This window comes from Paralichthys olivaceus, chromosome 13, assembly GCF_024713975.1.
Source record: "Paralichthys olivaceus isolate ysfri-2021 chromosome 13, ASM2471397v2, whole genome shotgun sequence".
NCBI classification, from domain to species: domain Eukaryota; kingdom Metazoa; phylum Chordata; class Actinopteri; order Pleuronectiformes; family Paralichthyidae; genus Paralichthys; species Paralichthys olivaceus.
Genome location: NC_091105.1, coordinates 20,708,714 through 20,729,462, shown reverse-complemented (window position 1 = coordinate 20,729,462; position 20,749 = coordinate 20,708,714). Strand labels below are relative to the sequence as shown.

The 20,749-nt window shown below is 40.2% G+C and overlaps 1 long non-coding RNA gene across 1 annotated transcript in view; it reads right to left on the bottom strand.

Moving 5' to 3' along the window:
- The window catches only part of LOC138413525 (uncharacterized), a 39,922-nt gene extending 20,760 nt beyond the window's left edge, over positions 1 to 19,162 (bottom strand). Inside the window, exon 1 of the long non-coding RNA XR_011245881.1 lies at positions 18,808 to 19,162. This is a non-coding gene — a long non-coding RNA (uncharacterized lncRNA). The remainder of the gene's footprint in view (positions 1 to 18,807) is intronic.
- Positions 19,163 to 20,749: the final 1,587 nt, after the last annotated feature.

Genomic DNA, 20,749 nt, shown 5'->3' with positions numbered 1-20,749 from the left:
GTACTCATGCGGCCCTGTTGGTATTGACAGTGCATCGTTGTTTACTTGTGTAAAAAAACAGATGGCCTTAACATATTTGATGTTGGGGGGCGGGGAGGGTGGCAGGCGGGTTCATGCTAGTTTAGTTTTGTGTGTGTTTCTTGTGCAGGCGTCTGGTATTTTATTTGCCCTCGTCCTTTTCTGCCTGTCTCCTCTCCCCTTCTCTCCCTCTCTCCCTCTGTGTCTCTCCCTCTCTCGGCTCTCCTCAGCCTGCAGCCAGCCTCGCTGCAGACAGGAGGTCAGGCCATGCCACTCCGCTCTGCCTGCTGTGAGCGCTGGGTCACCGAGCCAGATAACACCACCAACTGTTCAATATTTGAAGAAATCAAGCATTCTGTTTGTTTGATATGTTCACTATTTGTTTGCATTCTTTCCACCTCCCCTGACAAATCTTGGACTTTATGCAAAACAGTGGCGCAGTTCAAGGGTGGAGAGTAACAAATTAAGGCTTTGTGAGAGCTGTAAAATAGCAGCTCTTTTTTGTCTTATTGTTCTCTCTGAAGGAAGATAAATGTTTATTGTGACTTGTTTTTTTTGCTAAATTTTCAAAACCCGTCCCTTATTGAATACACATTGTGGAGGTTTTGCATTGGAAACAGGCTGGTCATAGACGTAAACCAAGCGTTTGCATAGATATGATATATGCAGCGTTATGCAAACATTCTGGAAAATAAAATCTTTTGAATCAAATGTTCTTTTACTTTAAGTGCATTTTAAGTGTGCCCCTGGTATTTAAAGCAGTATGAGAATCTAAGTTAAGCAAAGAGGCTTCCATTCAACTAGTGCTTTTCTGTTGCTGTTTTTATCATGAATATTCAAAAGTGCAATGTATTCTACAAATCAGACACTCAGCATGCACATCAGTGAGGAAGCGTGTGTGCTCCACCACAGTCAGGGTGCTTGAAATTAAAGCTCTTGCTCAACTCTTGCTTGTGTAAATGATAGCATTTCTTATTTGGTCACCATTGGAAGGAACCAATGTTCAAAACAGAGCCACTGTTGTGGGTATGCTGCTTAAAACGGGAGTACTCCCATGTGTAGCTGAGCCACGCAATAAAAAGGTGGTTTATTTAGTGACTTGCCAAGCGCAGGATTTTCACAGAGTATAATTTGATCCTAAATTGTTCGGCTACATACACTATTCACAGCCGAGGACGAGGACACCCACATAGGTTTTCCAATAAAGGGATGGCAGACATCTCATTCCAACAACACAACCAAGAAGTTGAACATAGGCAAACGGAGCTTAAACAAATGTATGCATATTATACACATTGCTATACATTCCAACCTGCCAGCATGCAGCAACACATCCGGGAAAGTGATGTCTCATCATCTACAGAGCCTAACTTTCATCTTGTGCATAACTCCATTTCTTTTATTCAAGAGTCACTGTATCCCTTAGGAACTGTACCAACTGTAAACATAGAGAACGACATAAAATGCTATTCAGTTTTTCAACAGTGTGTCAGATGGTACTGGAAATGTATTATTTGAAACTGTAATTTGCGTCTCTCGCAAAATATTGATTAATTTAGATAATTAACCACCAGCATGTAATTAATTAGATTAAATTGTTCAATCACTTGACAGGCCCTACATTGAACCTGCAATAAGTGATTTGCAAGCCATTCGCAGCGAGCAGAAATAAGCTGTAAACACAACATTGACATAGCATCTGTCGTGGACTTAATATACATTTGCCTTTTATACATTCAGCAGATATTGAGCGAGTTAAGCATTCCTTTGGAGTTGTGAGTCTGCCCACCTGGCAAATGTACAATATGTCTAATGTTCTTTTTGCCTTTGGCTTTAATTTTGGTCGTCAGGTAGTTAACTTTGTTTTTCTGCCATCTTGTGATGGGCACACAGAGAACAGGTGCTGCTGGAGACACAGTACGAGCAGAGAGATGCCAACAACTCTGGAGATTCCCTGGACGTTCTCTGCTAGGAATGTATTTGTGAACGCAAATGTCCTAGTAAGTGCCTCTGGAGTTTTTACGGCCTTTCTTCATATGCCCTTCTAGTATAAAGTCTGTAAAAAGTCAGGAGGAGTCGAACACAGCAGGAGATCCTCCGCAGAATTGGAGGTGTGGAGGTGTTGAACACGCTTTGAACAAGCAAAAGAAGAAAAATGAAAATAAATAAATAAATTAATTAATACTGATACCTCCGCCTACAAAATTGTGCCAAACACATAGAAGACACCAACAAAGATGTCAATAGAGTTTATAGTGATTTGAGCCTGTGTTGATTTGCTTTGAACAAAAACCCATGGTCTCCAGAGCAGAATTAATACATTACATTCTGCCTCTGTCTGCAGCACCACTACTCGCCTGAATCCTCTGGAGGATTTGTGGCTATTATGAACGCTTCTGAGCGGAGATTCTCCCACTGCATTGTTCATGTGTGAAAGGCAAACTCCGGAGAAAGTCCAGACCCAATTCTCCAGACTTCCTCTGGAGGTCAAGTCAATGAAATGGCTTAAGAGACTTCAGCCAAGCTAGCAGCTCTGTGAGTCTTTGAATGAAAAGCTGATGGTCTCATGCTGACATGCCTATGAAGATAATGAAAACATGTTGATGTTCAGTAGGTAATGTTTCACATGTTGAGTTCAAAGACTGTATATAATGATGGACGACATAATGGATCCCCAAAAAAGTGTCAGGAACCCCCCTGCTGGCTGCAGTATAGGTCATTAACCCTGTCTCCTCCATGTTTGCAGATGAGACAAACTTAAAAGTCAAAATATACAAAGTCGAATACATTTTTAAAGATGATTTGTCATTCTTATCACATGTATATTGTGTTCATGTTTCTGATAAGTTTGCTTTGAATTACTATTTATATTTCTTATTTGATATTATGGGATGAAATGCATGATTGACAGCTGAAACTGACATTATTGGTCAAGGAATTGTATCCCCGGCTCCATCCCCCGAACACCCGTACAATGAGATTTAAAGATTAGATGTGTGTTAGGAAAACCAATCAAGGGCGTAATTTTCACTGGGGATGGGGAGACATGGTCTTCTCAGTTTTCAAAATCCTAATCGTTCCCCACTCACCTCTAAAGATTCACATTCACATTGATTCTCTCACTACAGTCATTGTTGTCTTACGGCCCTGCCCCCACAGTCCAACATTTTTATTTATTTTATTTTTATTTAGAATTGAACATCTGTCAAAGATGGAAAGCACAAAGCTCTTTGCAATAACATTGTAAATGCAATATTATTTCATAATGTATCCATGAAGAATACTAATGTTGACATATTCTGTTAAAAAGGTATAATAACCAATTCATTCTAATTGTATCGCTACCAACACTATATCAACATGTGCTGATCTCCAGCTAGTGTTATAGATAGTGTATTTGTGCAGGGTTTCGGGTCCAGACCGTCAGATCTCACTTCATCTTCTACTTCATATATCTACAGGTTTTTTCTGTCTGTCCAACTGTCTCTTTCCATAATGTCCTCTCTAGACACCAGTACACTTGAGGGGTTTAAGGTAATTGCACTCAGGGCTTCATCTTAGCGCTGCTCTCTCACATGTGGAATCATTATACAGGCTAACAATTATAGCCTGCTCTGGTAATTGATCAGAAAACTGTCTCGGGGAGGTTAAAAGGTATTAAATATCACCACTTTCTTAATTTACTGCGCCTGTCAAATTTAAAAAAAGGAGAACGAGGGGTGAAAATGAAAGTCTTCCGCCTTTTCCCTCTCTCGGCTTAAATAATGACCCCCAATTAGAGTTCTTCTCTGTTACTATGCACTGCTGTAATACAGGTCTTTGAGCCCTATGGCTAATTTTGCGTACACAGGGTCATGAAGATTTTAATCTATCGTCTTGGCATTGTAGATCTGTGTGTGTGTGCGTGCCTGCTTTTGTACATGACAGTATGAGCAGCTCTCTGTGCAGCACACATGCATTTTATTTGTGCTCTTTCTCTTATCTTTCCACTTTACTTTTGCCAAATCACCAATTCTAATGAGTTGCCACTGGCAATTATTGCCCACTTTAGCACTGACCCCACAAGACGAGGGGGTCAGAGTGTGCTACTTTGTGCCTTTGTGTGCATCAGAATGGGGAGGGGAGATTATCAAAATGTGCAAAAACAAACACACGATGTTCACTGTGGCCTAAGTGGTCCATTATGTGCACAGATCTCCCTTTGTAAGCTATTATAGCACCCTTTGTACTTTTATTAGAAAAATTACTTGTTGGATGCTAAAGCAAGAATATGAATATGAGTATTTACTTCATTCTAATATTTCTTAGCAGATTCATCAGTATGATAAAGCTAATTAATGAATTATGTTTTACTTTCACATACTGAGGGGTATAATATCCACTCCAGCACCATCTCTGATAAAAATAGTCAGGAGTAAATGTCTCTGCATCAAATTGAGAACATGTGGCCATACAGTATGTACGTATACTGTTTGTATGTCTACTAATTCCTCTGTATTACACCCAGCCCACACATCTTTTACATCTCTCCCTTGCTCTCCCATTAAAGACAGCTTACAATGATAGGCAGCCAGGGTGAGGTGGAGGGGGTGATGGGAGGAAGACAAGGGAGGAATGGAAGGATAGAGGGTAACAGCAGGGGACAGCAGGGCTAGCAGGGTGAGCGACGCTCGGTGCCTCTCAAATCAGGTCCATTTTTTCATTAGCTCATATCCTTGCCAGGCTTTACAGCTGGCTGATCAGCAATCAGCGGCCGTTTGTTTCAATCAGGCTGCACCTCCACTGTTACAGACAGGGCCAGATTACCAAGAGAGGGAACAAGGGAGGGATAGAGAAGGGAGGAGAGGAGGACGAAAGGGAGGAGGTGAGGGGAAAGACGGGAGGCAATGGCGGGGGGGTGTTTTTACCTCACCATCACATAGATGAAAGGGGTGAGGTAGGGGACATGCAAATAAAAAATTTACAAAATGGAGAGCAAGTTAGTTGGAAATGTAAGGTTCTGAGAAAATGCTCCTTTTCAGTGCAAAGACAAAGGACTGAGGCTAATTTTATTTTAGTGTTGCCAGAAAAGTAAAGAGGGGGGGGGCGGCTGAATGATTGTTACAATACTAAAGGTATCTCTTTCAACAAGTCTTTCCATTGAGGTCTATTTTTTGTTAAGCAAGTGAATCTGTCATCAGGTAAGATAGAGATGAGAACCTCTCTTGTTTTACTTTTTTCGATTCTGGTAAAAAAATCTGCATATTTTCTGCCATGTTTCAAGATATTGTGGCTCGTTTCTGACAAAAAATAATAATCCTGTGACGAGTGAGACAGCTTGAGGAATCGTCTCATCCCCTCTCTCCAAATTACCCTCTCATTTGAAGAGAAAAAAGGCTTTCAGATCAGATGTGTGATTAAAAGACTTATTGAGAGTTTTATTTATTTATTTTGCAGTGGAAAGGAAGCGTGTGGAAATAAAGATAAATGAGAATGATATCTCTCTCATCCCTCTTCCAGTCGCCGGCCTCTCAGCCTCTCTCAGTATTGAAAGGAGGGAGTGAAAAAAGATGAGAATGAGGGATGATTTAAGGGGGGAAAGCCAGCACCGTGCCCAGGGAGGCCTTGTGCCTACTGAGCGTGCCCAATGAGTGGCAGAGACTGAGGCGTGTTGGATCTATAAGCAAAGTATTTATCCTGCCAGAGACCCTGAGAGATTAGCTTCCGCAATAGTGATTTATACCGACACACAACCATCCTTTACCTTATACTACAGACATCCTCCCTCTCTCTCTCTCTCTCTCTCTATCCCTTCATTCCCTCTGGATCGTGTCTGTCAGTGGGCCCTGATGCCCAGTTAGCCTCCAGCTATGATATTTGATCATAGTAACTACTGACTCTGTCACCTCCATTTCTTTTCTGTTCAGATACATTATATATAAGGCTGCTGAGACTTGGATGTATGGCAGAGTGAACAGGAATCATATGGAGATGGATTAAAACAAGTCTGACGAATAGAGCAGCTTCCGCCTCTGACACGTTATATGCAGCTTTATTTAGCTTCTTGACAAGCTGGTTGTCTCTCTGTATAAACATGACAGTGTGGAGTGTATCACAGTTATCAAATCTTTTAGATGTTTTTCAGATGTTAAACTGAAATCATATAATTACAGAACAATGAATCACAGAATGCGGGGTGTAGAAAGATGAGCATACTTTGCTTTGTTTGATATTCTGACACTACATCTTTGCACTGAAACAAGCAAACTAACATTTAAAATTATAAAGTGTATCCAATTTCCACATGAAATATTGACTGCTGACATGTGGATTTGCACCATTCATTTTCAACGCTGACCTTTGAGTGAATGGAGAGCCAGAAACTCCAGAATAACGTAATTGTAGAGTAAAGTGTAGTTGTAGTATATTAGCTGTGTTGTAGCAACACTATTATTTAATCTTCCTCTGTTTGAGTACAAACTGCTCCACAAAGGAGAAATAGTTTGCATGTAGCTGTGAGACAGGAGTCTTCAATTTTTTTTTTCAATAATATTTGTTAATGAGGTTGCAGTCACATTTCATGAAACTTGATGGAAGGATGGGACACAGGCCATGAAAGAACCCATTAAATTGTGGCCTGGGTATGGACAAAGGAATGTTTTATCACTTTCTTGAACATTGTGGGATATGACTTTTTTTGACAATCTTGGGGACTGATTTCTAGTGTGTGCAATTTAGTGCAGATTCAAATAGAAATTCAGATGTAGTGAATTATTGGTTTCACAAGTTGCCATTCTTGTTCATAACAGTCTTGAAGTACAGTTCTGACACAAGTACAAGACAACACACAATTAAGAAACAAACAAACACAATCTTGTAGAGCTACTTCTACTGCTCGTCAATTAGCTAAAGTAGTTTAGGATCTAGTTAGCCCTGGGAGAAGTCACTCGGTCAACTTCCAAAATCACACGTTTTGCACTTTGATGACATTGTCTTTGTAAAGATTCTGTTAAGGTCTGTAAATGTCAAGTCACACCACAAAGACATTTCGAAATACAGATATATATTTTTCCCCTTTTAATACTGATTCAGATATGTGGACCTTGTGTTTTGGCCGACACTAAGTACCGATCCGAAAAAAAACCTAAAAACCTATACAACATATTTTAACAGCTGTATCGAAGTGATGATTGTCACTGTGGAACGGCCTGGCTCAGGTAAAACCATTTAACTAAACAAAAACATATAGAGACTGAATGCCATAGAACTTCTTTTATTATCTAGCTTGACAGTCATAACTAAAAGAGAACACATAAATACATCTAGGAATATACAATCAAACAGTTAAAGGGCACTTCCAGTGTGATATATTGCCAAATTACTGACATTTTAGTTAGCGCTGGCTAATGCTACACCACCGTAAATCACCCCTTTTTTGCCGCTCTAACAACTTGCCAGTGGCAGTACAGCACAACTGCTGTACTGGAGCAGCAAAGAAGACGTAATTTCCTGGAAAAGAAATTTGCAGTTTTATCCGAGTGACACTAATATGCTTTAAAATCATGGTATTTTCCTGGCATTTTCTGCAGTATCGCGGGCATTTCCAATGCTGGTATCGGTATTGGAACGTCTCTATTTATTACTCATATTAAGATGATGATGATACCATGTTGTTAGGACACATCTGAAATTAGTTTTGCATCATATATCAGCTCCATTTACCACGTCACAGACAACAAAAATCATGACACGAAGCAAAAATACATACAGTACATTTAACATCACATCAAAATCACAAAAAGTCAACACAAAAGACAATACTACAAACATTATAAAACATAGAAGATGATGCTCAGGGCCTTTTAACGTACATATGATCTGGGATTAAGTTACATATTTTTTAAAATCAATCTCATTTTATTAATTTGTGGAACCTTGTATCTCCGGTGGATGGTAACAATCTATATTCACTGTTCCTAGACATGATTGGGATCAGAAACAATGTTGTTGGCCATACGTTGCTATGTTAGGCTGATTCATAGATTTTCTCCAGAGGTTGGCATACAATCTTTGAACCAATTTTGAATTTGGTTGAGCAGTAATTACTTCAAAATAGTGGACAGACACTCGTAAGAACAAGAATTTGTCTACTTGCCCCAAAAGACCTTAGCCAGCGGAGGAAATAGAGTCTTTGCTTTTTTTTTTGCAGACAAGTTCAGTGTGATATGTACTTATGCTGTAAATAATCAAAGAAAAATTGCATCTATCCAATCAGTGTTCCAATGGTGACCATGTGAAATCCAGAGTGATATTTTGTGCCACTTAAACTCCAGATGCCTTTGAACATCTAAACATGTACAAGGAACGAAGGTTATCTCTGTTGATTAACGGTCTATTGTCAAGTCTTATGTTATCAACAGCGAATTACTCCTATTGTCAGTAACAGCCAGCACTGGGCTGTGGCCAATCATGTGAGCCTCTATTTGGCCCATTGTACCCCCCACCACCACATCACTGCCGTAATTGGCCAGCGTCAGACAAATACAGTGTGACAGCTAAAAGCAGCAGACAAGTTGGGACATTATGCTAATTATGAGATGTCATTACATCTTTAAGGGAATGGCTGGTGGGCTCATAGGGAGGATGTCAGCAGAAGCCACATCAACACAAACTCAATCCATTAGATGTCCCGCTCCTCACCCCAACAACCGCCCCTGCCCCCTTCTTTAACATCTTGTCCATGACACCAGCACCCTAAAGCCCTGTAAGTGTCTACTCTGACCCATTTATGCAAATTCACCAGTGCTATGTCAAATCTCAAGCCCTCAACTCATCAGGTAATGATAAGGACCAATACTAATGACAGCAAACACATAAGTGACAGTTTTATATACATATACACAGATTAAAAATGAGCACTTTTAAGATGTAGATTCTGAAATCAGTTTTCTGCTGTCTTTCTTCTGTTGTAATGGAATGCTGGAATTCTAAGCTCTGTGACTGTATTTTTTTTTGGAAGAAATGCACCTTGGGTGAAGATTGGATTAAATTCCCGGCCCAAGTTTTTATATACACAGACAAGCACCTTTGACTTTTTACCAAAGAAAGATGGACAAAGAAGAGAGGGACTGAGCAGAAAGAAGAGCTGCTACTTCATCGTGTCAACATGGTCAAACAGACTTTGAAGGTAGTCACAACCCATGGGCATAAAGTTTGGAAAAAAAGAGGATCCTAATGAAGGTTTAATGACTAACGTGTCATTAATATTTACGTAAATATTAAATTTGCTTAAATTTAACCTAATCTCCATATGGTTCAGTAATCTCTATAAACAGATTCGACATTTTCACATGCTATTTACTAGGGATAGGATTTTGGGGCCAGAAGTCTTCTTGTTTCCATTTATAGTTTGACCATTCAGACTTCTTTCGGTGGTAAGCATTCCATGTAAAGAGCAAAAGAGGTGGAACATATTGACAGAAATGTATCGGCTATAAGCTTTTTAATTTGTCTGCTTTCATATTTAGATAGCTGTTAATAGAGACTAACCTAAATGTTCAACAGATATAAAATTAAATTATTGTTCAAAACATTTGATTGGTGTGATAAACTTGTTGGACTATAATCAATGTCAATGCCCGGATATACATCTGCAGCAGACGCCCCAAAATTTTGGTTGTTGCCCGTCTGATGACTAATTCGTCATCAAAAGCTTGGTGTTTCAATGATAAGTTAATGTTAAATGATATACCCTAAAGACTAAACTACATCAAATTGGGAGCAAATATACTATATGTGCATATATACATGAAGTGGATGTGCATTTTCTACCTGACCATTTATTGTCTGTGAGAAATGAGGGTTGATTCACTCTTTGATGTCACTGAATATGACCTGTCACAGCAGAGTGTCTGCGTGACTCAAGGCCTCAAAGCAATAAGTCTCACACAGAATTTATGTTGCCATATTAATGAGTGTGACTTGTTGATGTTTCCACGTCTACATTGAGATCACATTGTGAATCTATGTGTTATAGAAAGGCCGAATTAGAGCATGGACTAGCACGAGTATTGATATTGTTACTGCTGTATCACTGCAGCAAATTAGACCATATAATACATATTTTATTTTACAGTGACAACAGGTAAAGTGGGTAATCAGCAAAAGCATGTGGACGTTCACATGCAAAGTCACACATGCACGCTCAGACATAGAGCATTCATCTCTCACTAATCTAACCACAGGGTTTCCTTACAGTTGTGGCCCCAAATAGCAGGAGCTGTCAATATGGACAAGCTGAGTGAACCCAGGGTCATGACAAGCCAGACCATCACCACAATACACACACCACATTTACACAATACACACACACATCGTTGGCTCACACTCATACCTGACTTTAATCACATACATGACCATCATGAATATCATTTTGGAATATCGGACAAAACGGCAATAAATGTGTTGACTGTACACAGCGTATTGCACCTCAGTCTGGTGCTAATTGAATTCTATTAATTATACTCCAGGCTCCACGGTGGTATAAGGCACAACATGGCAAATAATTAACCATCCATTTTCAGTGACATTATATGGATGTTATCACCTCTATCATGGGACTTGCATTGATGAGTTCAGTAAGCTCATCGGGAGCAAACATCTGAATGTATAGACTAAGTGCGTGTTTGTCAATGTTTCTCTCTGCCCATAATTGAGATTAAATTAGAGTAAAAGAGAAAAAAAGTCAAAAGAAGAAGAATCATTGAGCTGATAATAGGATTATTGTTTGTTGTTTGTTTGTTATGGATGGCGGATTAAAAAGAAAACCAGGGTTAAATGCAGGAAAGATTAACACAGGCTGCGTAGTTATCGCCCTGCCGTTTCATAAAATTAGCAGACGCAACAGACTGAGAGCTCATTTGCATGAGGAGATAACGCTGGCATTGTTGTACGAGTGTTGCTGCTAATTAGAGGTTGTGCGAATACTGTTATGATGAATTAAACCCTTCATCATTAACACTGAGAAAACTCACAAATGATTGGACAGAGGGGGGGAATAGCTGAAACAGGAGCTTGAAAGAGTATTTACAGGGTGTCAAGTTGACTGACACCCCCCACCCCAAAAAAGCACAGAGGGAGGGGCGGCTTTCCCTTTTGAATATTATCAAAGTCAGTAAAGCCCCAGATTGAAATATTAAGGGGTTTAATAAGACTTGGAGGTGTGACCTGCTTCTTTGCAATGGTTGGTGTTTGTGCCGTGTGGATGTGCTGGGTGAGCGTGTATGCACGTACACACACGTGAGTGTGTGTACGTGCATTTCTGTACCATACTGTATGTGTGTTTGCTTTATCTAAAGTGGTTAATTAAATAGCAGAGTGGAATTGTCATTTAGTTTTAATTATGTGCCATAAATGAGGGGAGCAGCCGGCTCGCTCTCCCTCTCTCTATGAACTGCTCCTTCAAAAACATCAGTGAGTAAAACCTAATATACGGTTCAGTTCGAAGTTATGCAATATGATGAGGGTTCGGGGGATGGAGGGGGGGCTAAAAAGGGAGATGGTGCTAATTAAAGTCAGCTCTCTGTCAGTTCTGGTGGATAAACACTTCAAGAAGCTTTGCAGATAGACGAGAGATGCCTTTGTGTCAGGGAAATCTCTCTTACGTGGAAACATACTCCGCAAAGGGTGACAATCCCCAGGGAGAAAGCGTCTGATAAGGACCTTGTCTCGGTTTTTAAAAAGCCAGAACAGGCCTCATTAAGAGCCAAAGTCATATAGATATGCCCTTTGTCTGGTTTCTATTCTATAGCCAGCAACAAAAAACAATGAGGACACTTCGACTGCCAATTGTGCTGCCAACAGTTGTAATTTAGGTTTTTACCAGTGGAAAATAAAAATTAGCACAATGTTTTGGTGAATATTTAGCACTTGATGATGACAAACTGTTTTGATTAACAATCATCTCCCATCGCTGCATGAAGAAATCTTTTTCTTCAAGCAGAAATCTAACAGAGCTTGTCTCAGATTCTCTCTAAAAGTATTAACATTACATTTGTTTCAAGCAACATGTTGCAACTGTACAAGAGAAAGAACCCAGTACTTTTCAAGAACCCTTGTTCCTGTGACTCATAAGCTACATGTCTGAAATCCACATCTGATGCTGTTGAGAGTTGATGAATCAGCACTATGTAGGAAGAATTCAGGAATGGGTCCTCATCTTGCTACGTAGCTAACTAGCCATTTCACTACATCCATCAAAAGAGATACAAATAAGGTGACGCTGACACAGCTATAAGTTGCTATGAGATGAATACTTAAGAAGAAACTTATTTTCGATTGTGAACTAAAACCGACTATGGTGGGACGGATATGTCACTTGCTACTAATTGATTAGGGCAAAACAAAATAATCCCCTTTGCCTTAAAGAAATTTACATGAATTTACATGAATTTAACGTCTGTCTTAATGACTGCAGCACAGCAAAATTAAAATTAATCCCAAACTGGTTATTAGCAATGTTTTAGAATTAGTTTTGACATGAACTCCAGAAAAAGTCTGAAAAATTGGGACCGGGCATTTTTCCCAAGTTTGCCTTTGCCATACACATGTTTACATTACCATAACATTCTGACTAGGGCTGTGACTGGGTTGAGGACATAATGTATGGAATCCTCTGTTGACCATAATGTTTTTGTTTTCAGGACATCAACACCAAAACCTTTGTTGGCATCGTCTTGGCATCACCTCTAGTATTTGTTTTCTTTTTGTTAGTTTATTTTTTTGGATCCATGCTTTTTGATGCGTCCTCAACATGCAAACTCACTTGCAGTGAATTTCTGGACATTTTCCTGATGTTTTCTCATTAGCTCACATGGACATTTTACCAGGGGGTCTGGCACAAAAGGTTCCGGAAAATAGACACAGACATTTTCATTTTCTCATATGACTTCAGTGCATGTCACTGAAACACTGGAGAAACACTGGAACACATGTGATGGTCACCAGCACAAATGCGCGACGGTTGAATCATGGCCACATGAAGCGTAGTGGTCCTTCTCTTGCTTGCTGCTAAACAGTATTACCAAATATTGTCAGGAAATGTCAGAACGTCCAAACACATACCATCATAGGTTAATGGCAAAGTAACCTCTTTCACTTTGCCAGCCGTTGATCCTGGGCTCATTTGTCTGCTGTGGTTTGCTGATGTTATTGTGTTACTTCCTGGTCAGCAGACCTGCATCTCTGTTCTTGTAGATGTTATTTGAGGGTTGAAATGAGCGGCTGCTGCGGCTCCGAGGGCCCCTCATGCCTGCAGGCAAAGCTGACCCCACTGTCCTCCTCTGACTGTCTGCAATGAGGCGGCGATCTTCGCTTCAGGCTACAAACATACAAGGGGGGTGATGGAGCGAAGGAGGGGGAGAGCGAGGCTGCATGGGGCAAAGGCTTAATTTGCCTGTTTTGTCACAAAATTTAAAAAGGGAGCTGCTCAGAAGTGTAACATTTTACACTGTGTTTAATCCCACTCTGTCATGGCAAACAAGGGGCTAATGGGGAAAAATGTGGTTAAGGAGCCGGGGGTGGGGTGGCTTAGAGGTTTTCCCTGAAGTGCGGGGAGCCAGTTGACTGGTGGTTTGCAAGGATATTTGCATCCTTGCCACAGCCAAATAAACATGCATTTATTATACGAACAAGCACATTCAATTTATAATGTTATATGCTGTGGATTTGGGTTAATATCCTGCATGTTTTATGTCAGGAAAATCAATGATTGGTAATGTATGGGTCAGTTTATTAGTTATATTCTACAAATGTCCCCACCCCAAAAATTGCACGTCTTGTTTCAGCAGCAAAGGCTAAAGATGTCTGATTTAAAACCTCATGACGAAGTGGTCAAGGTGGAGAGTCGGGCTAAGAAACGTGCCAACACCAGAATTTGCAATTTGCAACCCCTTTCCTCTCGACTGGTTAAAACTGGTCATTGAGTTACACTACATGACTTTCAAAGCTGTCGGATCGTTTCAGAGTTCAGACTTTGCGATTTGCTGTCTTGTGATCAGGAGTCAGACGGTGTGAGTTCATGCTACACGACTGACTGGAGACAGTGGGTCACACACTACACGATCTTTCACCAGTAGAAACCTCCGACCGGTCTCCTAACTAGGTTTAAATACACAAACGTACACAATAAGAGAAACGGTGAGTGCTACTGATCTCATGCTCACAAAATGACACATCAAGTTGGAGGAGGTGAAATACTTCTGTGGACATCAGTAATAAAAATTGGAATTGGACCATCTTTTCTTTTTCCTCTACGAACCCGACATAGTTAATATAAGTTGCACAGGGGGCCACTTCACCACTACAAGCACCTTCACCACCTTCACCCGTTCCTGTGCTCCGATTGTTGCAGACTCCGACTAGACAGATGAATGGGCATGAAATGTTAATATGTGTTTGATTTGGAATATTCATATTTATTTCATTTCATATTATTTGAAAGTATCTTGTCATTGAGGCAGTGCACAAGGCCTTACATTTTCTTATGTTAAAATAATTATTTCTAAAGCTAAGCCGCCAAACAGACAAAAATGTATTGCTAAAGATGAACCAGATAAATTGTGTTTGCTGTTCTTAAATCATTCTTAGGTGGTATCACATTAAACTGTATTATAGGTTTAACAAGGTTGCAGTCTATTGAGGAAAAATCTGCAGAATTGTTTGTTATCCTTCGGGTTAGTTTCGACCTCTTTATCTACTACTATAACAATGTACATCACGTCCTAGTGGCTGTGAAAAGGAGCGATAGCGAACAAAAAGGTATCTGGTGAAGGGTTTTTTTGGAACTACAGCACATTTCTCTTTGAGTGACAGCCAGCAGTATTTTCAAGGCTTTCCTTCCTAAAGCCCGGGCGACAAACTGCACATCACAAGCCGGCCAAGATGGCATCCATCGCACAGCCCTGCCACTGATCTCACCGCCATCGGCCGCCAATCAGACTCATCACATAGCTGCCTTCTGCTTGCTGACAGCAGCCAGGGCCAAAAAAGTTAACTCTTCCTCCACCAGGCTGGACGAAAAAATAAATAAAAAAAATTCTAGAATAACTAGGTCTTGCTTTCCGTCTGTCTTTCTCTTTGTTTCTGGTCAGATGATATTTGCAGAGAACAGGACTGAACCACAGCAAGTGATCACTCTCTCCAGGATCCACCTCAGCCTTCACGCTGTCACAGGGACAGTGATGCAGCTGTGTTTTTGCTTCTTTTTTTTTTGGTGCAGCTAGGCCGGTCGTATCGTCTTCAGTTTGCATACACAACACTGGTAAATTATTGTGTGAATGTGCAGAGTGAACATCTCTAACTTAATTGGGAATATTGAATAGCAGATAATTAGATATTTGATGTGACACGTGGCGTCTAATGGGCTTGATGCAGTGGTCTCATGTTGTTCCCATAGCGAGAGGGATTTTTGATGTGTTGTCAGGCCCCAGTGTAAAAATAACTGAAGTGACAGCAGTGACTTGGTTGTCAGTGTTGTCGAGGCTGGTGCGGATTTTCACAGCCGTGGGTCCTGTGTGTGTGTGTGAGTGTGTGTGTGTATGTGTATGCCTGTGTATATGCATGTTTTGGCTGTGTGTGTGTCTCTGTGAGCATGTGCACACTTGTATACGCGTGTGTGTTTGCGCACGGCAATGTTGTGGGTGACAGTGCTGATCGCTGTGTGATGACAGCCTATCATTGTCGCTGTGCAAGAGTGAGAGTGGCAGGGGGGCCTTTTTGGCATGTGTTTTCTCCACGCCTTCATCTGTGTCTATGGCACTGCGAGCTTGGCTTAACAAAGGAGAAGAAGGGTGGGGAGGTGGGAGTGTGTGGGGGTGGGGGGGGTGCCGCCGGATGTCGGGGGCTGGGTGGGGCCAGGCGTGGAGAAAATGTGTCGGTAGCGCAGTCACATGGTGTCACCTCCATCTACGGCTCAGGAACAGGAAGCAGAATTCACAGACACCATGGGGCAAAAGAAGTCACCATGGCAACCAGCTTCTTTTTAAACTCTTGTATGTTTGCATATTGCGTCAGTAAAAGCACGGCTCACTGATGCACGACTATCAGTCATATTTAAGGTGTTTACAGAAGTAACTTGCAGAGCTGTTTTGGCACATGAGAATCGAGAGAGTACATCAGACGCACCAAGACCTTCACTGAAGTCTTGCACTTGTTTAACTGTGTCTCACAAAAAAATACTAAGTAGATTCTAGAAGGTCCATGTGGGAGCAGTCATGACTTACTCTGGTCAGAAATTTGGTACAAGGAAAGAGTTAATATCTTTTAAAACTTGCCTCAAGCCATTTGTCAGGGCATGTTTTGCAGACTGATCACAGGAACTCGCTGTCCAAACAAAAGTATGGAAAAACTGGTTTGGAGTAACTTCTTGAAGTTATTAGTGTTTTAATATTTAATTATATAATTCAAATACTAACAAACCAAAAAAGCATAATTTCTCAAAACCAATTACCAGCAGTGGAAAACATCAAACATTTTACAAAAAATGTTTTACTTGAGTAACAGTAAGTACTTGCTTTTAAATATATAAGTATTAAAAGTAAAAGTACTTGCCAAGTATTTGGAATCCTATCCCCTTATGCAATGATCTACTATATCATTATGACTGAGTCTCAGCAGTGGCCTCTGAGGTGTTTCTTCACAACTTCACTGCTGCAGATGTGCTTTTCTCTTCTTGGCAAGGTCTTATGTAACTGGCCCACCCTTATAGAACATCATTCATTCCATGAATGAGTTCCACTTTTATTTTCTCCGTTGGCATGACAGAAAATTTATGTAAAAAGAATTTTAAACCTGGAACCAGACCTGACCAGCTACAAGACTAATCATGGCCATTGAATATTTGATTCAGAGAAAAATAAAAAAAGGAAGAGATACAAGACTGTGTACATAATTATTATTAGAGCAAAGGAACTGTGCTTCCCATAAACCAATGAGAAGGGCAGCATGACTCCCAGCATGCTTCTTGAATTTAACCTTGTAGTGATTTTCACCCCTTCAGACTCTTTTCCTGATTTATTCTGCTCTCTTCTGCATGTTAGAGATGAAATCACGGTTGCTCTGTGGTCAGCGTAATGTGATGATTTGCATGGTTGTGGTAAACATTTTCACATGGTAACAACGAGCCTCACCAATCACAGGCATCACTATTACACCTGAGGATTCTGGGAGGGTAGTATTTCTCATTGACATTGCGAATAAAACGTGTTTTTCTTTAAAAATGCTGTTGCTATATGAACTTCTGGGCTCTCTAGCTGCATTAACATTATCTTACAATCCAGTAGCTCGTGGTAAGTCTTCTTTGGATGGTTATAATATTATGGCTGATAATCAAACTCTTTTGAGAAAACACTATAGTTCAATTGGATCAGTGAACCAATTACTATCTCGTTACTTACTCATTTGTTTTAAAATCTATATGAACATGAAATATAATATAAATGTGGAAGAGTAGAAAGTACAGATACTTGCCAATATATGTAGTGGAGTAAAGTATAGATACTTGAAAATGCTCTTAAGTACAGTTACAAAACAAATGTACTTTGAGAAAGGGTGGCCAACTTCTAAAGCAGATAACTTCAGCTGAAATCGCCTTTCATGGCTGTTGAAAACACACATACAGTACATACACCAATGGCGGCTTGTCAATACAGCGCTGGTGCACCGCCCCCTCCAACATCGTAGAAAAACAAGAAAGCCCATTTAAACTTGTTAAACATAATTAGATAATATTTTACTCCACAGAGAACCTGGTAAACTGCAAGCACCTGTGAGCATTCCATATAAATTGTTTTCAAATTGTATTTCTGTCTAAATATACCTTCAGGTGAGGGGCGCCAGCCAAATGAAAGTGAATGGAAGTCCTTAAACTTTTGGCATTGACGGGACCTGAAGATGCTCTTCAATTGGCTGTTACAGATTTTACAAGGGACGCAGCTCTATGCGCCCCGAAAACTTTAATTTGCAGCAAATTGGTATTGATTTACTTTTTTTTTTATCTAATGTGATTGGCCATCACAGAGTTACTTACACTGGGAGCTGACTGGAAAGAATATGGCGACTTCAAGTGGATCTGCTGCAAATTCAGTCATTGCTTTATAAATACAACCTTTCACAAAGCGTTCACTCGAAGAAAACAAGGAGCTGGGTTCAGACCACCCCGATTTACAGATTCAGCAGCTGGCTGAATGAGGACGAGTTTACACCTTCTCCTGCTCTTGTTATGACCAACTGAGTTGACTAACTGGATGTGGTGTATGTAATGTCTTTAATAGCTTCACCTGTTTCAAAGTGTCAGCACGGAGATACTGTGGACAATGATGGGGTGCAAGACCGAAAACATCTTTCTGCGTGCGTGTACACACACACACAAACACACACACACACAAACACACACACGAGTTAAGTAAAATTATCTTGGTGACTTGACAAGTAAGTGACTGGCTGTCCATTAAATCAACACCTAAGAACTAAGTCTTTCCTTCCCACCTCTACACTTGATGCATTGCCATTAACTGGAATGTCAGCCCATCTGTACACCCTACTCTCACAATTTAAGGAGCGGGTGGACCCAAAAATGCAGAAGCAAAAACTTTTAACTAAAAGTGTCCATAAACAGAAAAAGTACAGGAAACCAAGAAGCAGTGCTGACAAAAAAAATCCTCAAACAGAAAAGCACTAAGAAAATTAGAAAAAGAACTCGAAATGGCTAAACTGAAAAACATAGAAAACACTGGGGAAACACTAGGAACTCACGAGTGAAGGAGTTAGGGTGATGACGTGAGGCGGCATGAAGAAGACCAGGACCGACGACCATGAAATGACAACAGGGTCCGGAGACATCCACATAAGACGACAACGGACAAACAAAGAGCAGTGGGAGCACAGAGACTTAAATCCACACTGAACTGGTGAGGAACGAGAGACAGGTGGCACAGGACAAACAGGTGAAACATATCAAGGCAGGAAGTCAAGGTGGAAAACACACAAGGAGCAGAAACTACAGAATAAAACAGGAAACAGAGTGGAAAACAAACCTAAACAGAATGATACTGAATGAAATACAGAGTGGGACACAATAAACACAGAGTTAAACAAATCTGAAAACAAGTTAAACACACCAGGAGCAACACTACAACATAAAACTGAAAACTCAGAACACAAATCCAATGAAAAACTCTCTTTTTATAAAAGAGCCAAAAAGTCCAGAGTCATGACACTCACCAAAACTTCCATTCAGACTCTCACTAATAAATCCCTTTTTAGAATAATAATAATTGTACATTTTATGTGAATTTCTTACATCTTTATATTTTCTACTTTCCTACTTCCCATTCCCCTCCTGTGGCTTGACTTCAAATTCAGGTAAGAGTTTAAATTTTCTCTTCAGTTATTTATGCCAGACATACTGTGCCAAAACCTGTCATTTACTCTTTCATCAGAGCAGAAGATAAACTTTTCAGATGCGCCGGAGACAAGCCGGTGCTTGCTGTAAACTCTGAGGATCGTGAGAAACTTACGCTTCATAAGTGCGGAGGCAGTTAACCTTTAATAAACAGATGGACAACTCCAACTGGCGCTGAGAAATTAACAAGCTTGAAATAACAACGGGGATATTATATGGAAGCTGCCTACAATGGCAGTCTGCTTCATCTTCACTAATACTGCGGACCTACTTCAGCATTATTCCTTGTCATTAGTGAGTCCTTCTTCATTCTATAATATACTGTCACTTTGTATTTTTGTGTGCTGGACATTGTGTACCGAGTTTAAACATTGTGCAGAGTGAAGTTAGAAATATTTGCATTCATCCTACCTGGTTTATCTGTAATGAAGATTTATACAATGTTTTTCATTTAATAAAATGAAATCTACTTTATTACTGTTCACATGTGTCGCTTATATATAATTTTGAATAATTTACTGAACTGGTGTTCACAACAAGATCACAACAGAGGCATAAAACCTCAATACAGTAATTCAGATTTTCCCTTTTAATTGGGTTATTTAGGTAGTTTTTCCTTACTCTTGTTCAGGGTTAAGGACAGAGGATGTTGCTTCTTGTTAAGCCCAATGAGACAAACTGTGAGTGGGCTGTAAATTTGATTGATTGATTGAACTCTGTAGAAAGCATTGCAGCAATAAAACAAATAGTGTGCTTTTACATTGAAGACAAATTGTCAGACAGGTGATTCTATGAATATTGTTGCCATGACGGATATCGGCATCTGTGCTGTGTCTAAGTCAATATGGTAAAATAAAAATATTATACAAATTATCAAAATGATCCAGCAATGAGTTTGACCCAGTTGGCCACCTCTGGTGCAGTTTATCCGGGGACAACTTAGTCCTCAGACTGAAGGCAGACTGCCCTGCTTCCACTGACTGCAACAGAACGCTGCTCGCCTGCTGCTGCAGAGAGCTGGTCGCTTGTTTATACAACTTCTATTAATATTGAACATATTGAGTGTCCAAATTGCACTTCCCCAGGCTGTTAATACCTATGCCAAGTGTGAAGCCATAAGTTGAATGGTTCACAAGCTATTCGTTCCGAATACAGATGGACAGAAAGACTGACAGACATTTGTGGAATCATGACATGTACAGAATATAGAAATGTCTGCAGTGTTCATAGGTGTTAGTCCTTACTGGATTGCAATGACTGATTTTCAGTGAGAATTTTTAAATACAATGAACA